Source organism: Octopus sinensis, unplaced genomic scaffold, assembly GCF_006345805.1.
Source record: "Octopus sinensis unplaced genomic scaffold, ASM634580v1 Contig14403, whole genome shotgun sequence".
NCBI classification, from domain to species: Eukaryota; Metazoa; Mollusca; class Cephalopoda; order Octopoda; family Octopodidae; genus Octopus; species Octopus sinensis.
Window position 1 is genome coordinate 789 of NW_021833234.1, and position 6846 is coordinate 7634.

The 6846-nt window shown below is 33.2% G+C and overlaps 1 non-coding gene across 1 annotated transcript; it reads right to left on the reverse strand.

The window, feature by feature from the left end:
* Window positions 1–1446: 1446 nt before the first annotated feature.
* On the reverse strand, window positions 1447–1565 carry LOC115230077. The gene has a single exon (XR_003883400.1). It is a non-coding gene; the product is annotated as a 5S ribosomal RNA (ribosomal RNA).
* Between the last annotated feature and the right edge of the window lie 5281 nt (window positions 1566–6846).

Genomic DNA, 6846 nt, shown 5'->3' on the forward strand with positions numbered 1-6846 from the left:
ACATTGTCAGGAGGGCTCTAAAGTTGGCTGGTTTCCCTTGAATACCTGTGTATTTCAGACTCTTTTGAGTTTGCTCCTCTTGCCTTTGAAACCTCAAGAATCTTCGGCAAGGCCGCGACTCAACTCCTCACTGACATTGTTAGGAGGATATCCTCGATAACAAACGACCGGAGGGAGACGAGCTGGCTCTTTCAGCGAATCTTGGTTGCTGTGCTCTGCGGAAACTGCCATTCAATACAAAATGGGGTGTCGTTGATCTGACCCTTAGGCTTTTGACTGTTCTTTGAGTTACTTATTTTTTCTGTTCTCATTATCATCTACAAAAAAAGCTAGAAAGTTCACTACACAAGTTATTCAAAAATTATAGTCCAATTTTACAAACATTTATTCCAGGCATTCCGATCGTCACGGCACCCGCCTTCAATTTCAACACCTGGTCAACTACATGATCTCTCTCCAATCACAATGAACCGTAAAGATAAACTGTGGACAACCCAGGCTATACAAAGTGAAGAAGGGAATATATTGTCGTCTAGGTAGACAGATCTATTGATAGGGATGCACTCCGAGGGGTGTAATGTCACCCTGGAATTATTTATTCCACAGTTGAAGATTGGAACAGAAGTCCGACCCGTACTGAAATCAGATCCGCCATACTATACCTTAGTGTTAATCTCAACATTAAATCTCATTTCGTGAGAGTTTCGGATGTTTCAGTTACTGATGTTGCTGGAAGATACAAGACAGGGGACACGAAAATAGACCTCCTTGACAATGATAAGCAAATAACAGTCAATCATAAAAGACTCCTCCAATACAAAACGTGTTTAAATCTTGATCAAAATGACCCCAAAGCGAACCCATTACCGGAAATCTATCCAAAGAAAATATAGGAAAAAAGGTGCCACGTTTCAAAGCTTGAAGAGAAATTGATTGAATGGATGGAGGAAATGAAGTCGAAAGTTACATTCCAAAAAAGAAAGGAAACATTTTTGCGGATAGTTACAACTATGTAATTTCAAAAATTCTAATGGATTCTTGAAGATGTTTTGAGAATTGAGTATACGGAAAATCAAACATTTATTGTCATCATTCAGACTTACCGGGACGCCAGATCGGTCAGGTCAATTATCTAAATACAAAACAAATACTTTTCCTACAAAAAGTTCTAAAAACTTAAAAAGATTTGATTCTATGGTCTCAGTTTGCCGATTTTCGATCGGCTTTACAAGATGACGTGAAACCGTACCGAGCAAAAATTTGTAATTTATTTTAGTTAAAATGCATTATTCTTTCAAATTAAAGATTTATTCAGGGGTTATAGCACAGCCGAACGGATTGCTTGCGCGTTTATTTTAGTTATTGATTATAACACCCACCCTATCTATTGGAATTATATAGCAAAAATGTGCGTGCTATACTCGAGAAATACTGTATTGTGAAAAAATTGTACGACACTGATTGTTCCCAGGCGGTCACCCAGCCAAGTACTAGAACAGCCTGTAATCGCTTAACTGCCGTGTTCGGATGGGAACGGGTATTTACGACTAAGTATGATCGTACAGTTTTTCGATAATGATATCCTTTTTAAATAAATCTATATTCATATACATCCGAAAACTGAAAGAAAGAAAATATTGATAGAGGAAGAAATTTTGATTTTAGTAGAACTATCATCAAATAATACCCCTCATAAAAGTGCCAAAACTCTTAGCATCGAAATTAAAACTATGTTCAAACAAAAATTTCAACAAGAATAGTGTCTCGAGTTTTAAATAAGAAAGGATTATATGGCCGAGCTGCTAAAAGAAAACCTCTTTTATCCACAAAAAATATAATTTTAAGACGTGAAATTACGAAATCATTTTTAAGCATTTCCGACGAGACATGGAAGTCGGTAATTTTTACTGATGAATGGTCTTTTGATATTTTTAATATCAATAAGCATCAAATAGTGTATAGAGAAAATGGTTCTGCATACAAAAAATGCAATATTATCCCAACTGTAAAATTCGGTGGTGGAAAAGTAATGGTCTGGGGCAGTTTCTAGTATAACGGAGTCGGTAATCTTGTTTTTATTGATGAAATTCTTAATGGCGCAAAATATATTAATATTTTATCTAATAATATATTCGAATGTGCCAAAAAATTCGGGATAGACTCATTTATTTTACAACAGGATAATGCACCTTGCCATAAATATAAAATGATACAAGATTATATTAAAGAAAAAAACATTATTTTACTTCAATGGCCTGCTCGATCACCGGATCTAAACCCGATAGAACATCTATGGACAGAAATGAAGAGAGAATTATCAAAAAATGTAGTCAAAAACAAAAATGAACTAAAGGACAAATTAACAGAAATATGGAATAATATATCACCAGAATTATTGAAAAAACTAGTAATGTCTATGAAAAATAGATGTTATAAAATTTTCAGTGCAAATGGTGGACATATTAACTACTAAATGACTTGTTTTTATTTTTGTCCGGTTTTACATGTCTTAAGTAAATTGAAATTCTGCTTTAAATATTAGTTCTATAATAGTATAATTAATAATTATTACACAATGATTATTATTAAGTAAAAATATTAAGCTTAAGTTTTTGATTTTTCATATTTAATTAATAAAATCATCAAAAATAGCTTGTCCGGTTTTCAGTGACGAGGGGTGTATATTAATATCTGGTATTCTTTTCAACTCCTTTTCTATCAATTATATTTTCATAAATTTCAAATAAATATGATTAAAATTACACTTTAATTGAATAAATGTTAAATTTAACATGGCTAAAGATGATTGGGCTATCAAGAAATATAATTTTTTTCTACAATAATGTACGAATGACTATCTTTTGGTAGCTTGTTTTTTCTTTGAAATGATTGATTAGCATCATTTTAATAAAATTGGTTAATCAAGATAGGAGTAAATTGACTAAACTAATAACTCTTATTGTTTCCTGTGCTGCGCAAGCTTTTTCATGATCCATGCCATCGAAAAAGTGCATTTATAATAGTACTAAAATTATTACGTCGGTGAGGAAAGACCATTCTTTGGACTTAAAACAACAAGTTACAAAGGCCTCCCAAAGGGTACAAGTATAGAGAAATTTAGAAATTGTAACGGTTTTTTATCAACAGGCGTCGGTGAACTATTTTTGATAAATAAAAAAATAAATTTGCTCAAATATTGCGAAATCCTAGAAAAATATCTGTTACATTGAGCTACTAAATTGAATTTAACACACAACTGGAGATTCAAACATGACAACGATTCAAAACACAAGTAAAAATGACTGCTGAATGGTAAATGTATTAGAATGACCAAGTCTATCGCCAGATTTCATTCCAATCAAACATTTGTTTGATACTCTCGCCGCTGCTAAATTTTTCTCTTCATATTAATACTCTAATTGAAACTCTCATAATTTTTATACTTAGTATTTGATAGCACACCGCATAGGTTATTGTCGAAATCGGGTCTATTAAGTTATGTGGGTGTTCATTGATATACTTAACTAACACACGACTACTTAACTGGATATACTTAACTGGATGTCTTCCAATTTCTATTCATTTCCATTCTTTCTAGTTTCATTTATGATATTATTACTAATTAGCTCATCCTTACAAAAGTTAACAATTACTGTAAATAAAAATATCCTTTCAAGGTATTTCCTAAAACATATCAAAAATCTTTTCAACCTGGTCTTTTATATCCAATAAGAAACTTGTCTCTAAAAAATCGTACATCTCAAGTGATTTATATTTATAAGACAATAAAATGATCTTACAAAAATAGTGAAAAGTTCCCAAGTTTAAGGGAGAATTTTTAAGGTCAATTTTTTCTGCAGAAGTCTTCCAATTAAATTATTAAACAGTCTAAAATTTTTGTGAAATGATAATGTAAATTTATTAAGTTTCGCGTAAATGAAAACTAAATATGCAATTCTCTATAACAAAAGATTGGTTTCCTAATTTGTACGTGTGTGGACTCTTTCTCGCCTCAGAACGTTCTGATGTCCGCATCGCCCATGGTTCTATTGCCACAACCTCGGAATGCAAAAAGATGCGGAAGTACTCCTTACTTATGGAAAAGTTCCAATTCCTCCCATTCGCAGTTGAGACTTCCGGTTCCTGGGCGGTAAGGCAATCAGCTTCGTTCAGTTGAAAATATTTTCCCTAGTAGAATTACTTTCCAATGATTCACATATTAACACATCTTCTTCAATAATATCGTCAAACGGGTATCGAACAAAAACAAGTAAAATTCCGGTCTTCAACATCAGTGAACCCGTCAATTTTAATGGCAAAACCATAAGAATTATGTAATCTAATCAGTAACTGCGTTTCGATATTTTGTGAAAGTTCCCGAATTCGCCTTGAAATAGTTTTATTTTTTATTTTTTTCGCCGAAAGCTTTTATTGAATATAAATCGATTTAGAATGTCGTGGATCTAGGGGTCAGTCCGACGACGACGCACTGCGCATCCCGAAACAGTTCCCACGTAGTTCCCGGATTTAATTTGCGGCCCCTAGGTTTTATAAATGTTTTATTTTTTAATTTAATATTTTTAAATTTTATGAATAAAAAAATGTCACGTTTTTTATTTGTTGTTGTGATGTCTGATTCTAAACGTTGTCGAAAACTTTCCGAGGAAAATAGGATTTTCCAACACATCTGGGAAGAAAAATATTTCATTATTGAGATCAATGGAAAGGCTCTTTGCCTAATATGCCATTCTATTATTGCAACTCTAAAAACGTATACAATCGAACGGCACTACCGTTTCCACTCTATTCTTTATGACAAATTCACTGGTGTTTCTCGGACGAAAAAACTAAAACAATGAAAGAAGATTATTTAAAACGATCATTTACTTTCAAAAGTGGCACATATTCGTCTAATATTAACCTGGCATCATACAAAATTAGTTACCTATTGGCTAAAAATATGAAGCCTTATTCTGATGGCGAATTATTATATAAAACGGCAATCGAAATATTTGCATCGGAATGTTGTTCGCCCGCTGTTTTCGATATTGCACACAAGTTACCTCTAAGTAACGATACTGTTACTAGAAGAGTCAGTGATATATCTGATAATCTGATTACGAACTTTTACAGTATGCAAATTGTTTTGTAATTTTTAGAATTTGTAAAGATTTTCATATTATTCTTTTGCGCTTGATTGTTCCAAGATATTTCAGATATCGAACAATTAGTAGTGTTTATAAGGGGAGTAACATCTGACTTTCGAGTATACGAAGAATTTTTTCATTGAATTCACTTCACGGAGAAACTAAAGGAACAATGAAAAAATTTCAATGAGATTATTTGCATCTCCATTAATTATGAAAAGTGAGGAGGTTTCCGGGATTTACCAACTGGAATGATTGATTTGCAAAATGATGTTGACTGAAGTTTTGTTCAACAACATTTCAATAATTGATTGATTCGAGAATTCCAGAGAACCGATTTCCGATTTAGTCAATAATGCAAAGAAAAATTTAGCAATGTTTGGATCAACATATGTCTGCGAATCGACATTTAGTAAACTCGTTCGAATTAAAACAAAGTTTCGCAGCAGATTGACTGATACTCATCTGAGTGATTTGTTACGTACTTCAACAAGTAGAATTAAACCTAATTTTGATTATTTGGTTAATAAATAATTCTTAAAAATTATTTGCGGCCCCTGTAAATTTTTTTTTTTAATTTGCGGCCCCTGAGCAAAAAAGCTTGAGAATCACTGATCTAATCAGTAACTGCGTTTCGATATTTTGTGAAAGTTCCTGAATTTCCCTTGAAATAGTTTTATTTTTTATTTTTTTCGCCGAAAGCTTTTATTGAATACTAGCTCGGCAGCTCGCTTCGCTCACCGCGACCTAGCTCCTGCGGAGGGCCTGTTTCATCAAACAACTATAAGTTTATGTAGATGTATAAAACTACCTGGTTTAATGTAACCCTATTCTATCGCCTGTTGATAAACGATGTTTGTCGTCCGTCCTTCCTTGGCATATATGAATAAATTTTCTCTTCTGCCTACCCTCGAGCATCCCACATACAGCTGTCCATGTGAAAAGCACTCACTCTCTAAATAACCCAACTACCTTTAATGACTGTCCCTGGGCCTTGTTTATTGTCATTGCAAAACTCATCCTCAAAGGAAATTGCAGCCCTTTAAATCTAAATGGTAATTCATCAGAAATTATCGGAATTCGTGGAATATAAACATCCTCACCTCTATACTTACCTGTTAATATCGTCGCCTCTATAACGTTAGCCATCAAATTTTTGATAACTAACCTCGTTCTGTTGCATAATTTAGGTGGCGCAAGATTTCGTAATAAAACCACTGGAACGCCTATCTTTAACTTTAAAAGATGATTCGGCATTCCAGAGGGATCTAAGGAGTTTAAAAATTCAATCCGGTTGAATTTTTAAAAAATAACAAAAAAAATAAAAAAAACAAATAAAAATAAATAATTTAAAAATAAAAAAACAAAAAAAAAACTTTAAAAATTTGTAAAATAGTATAAACAAAAAAAATCTCTGCCGCCACGGCAACAACCTGTCTAATTTTTTAACAGCCAATTAAGATAATGCCTTTATAGTCCGAAGATTTAGCTTAGTGACCTTGATTAAACAAACCACTGGCGGAAATGAGGCAGGCGGAAATGGGGCGGCCGGAGATGGGGCAGGCGGAGATGCGGCAGGCAGAGTAGCAGCAGCCAAAAAAGCGAACACAAAAAAGATTTAATTAATTACCTTAAGCTGACCGTTTTTTCTTCAGCTTCGTTTTTCCTCCTTCGGTTATCTATTTAAAAAATTATTTGT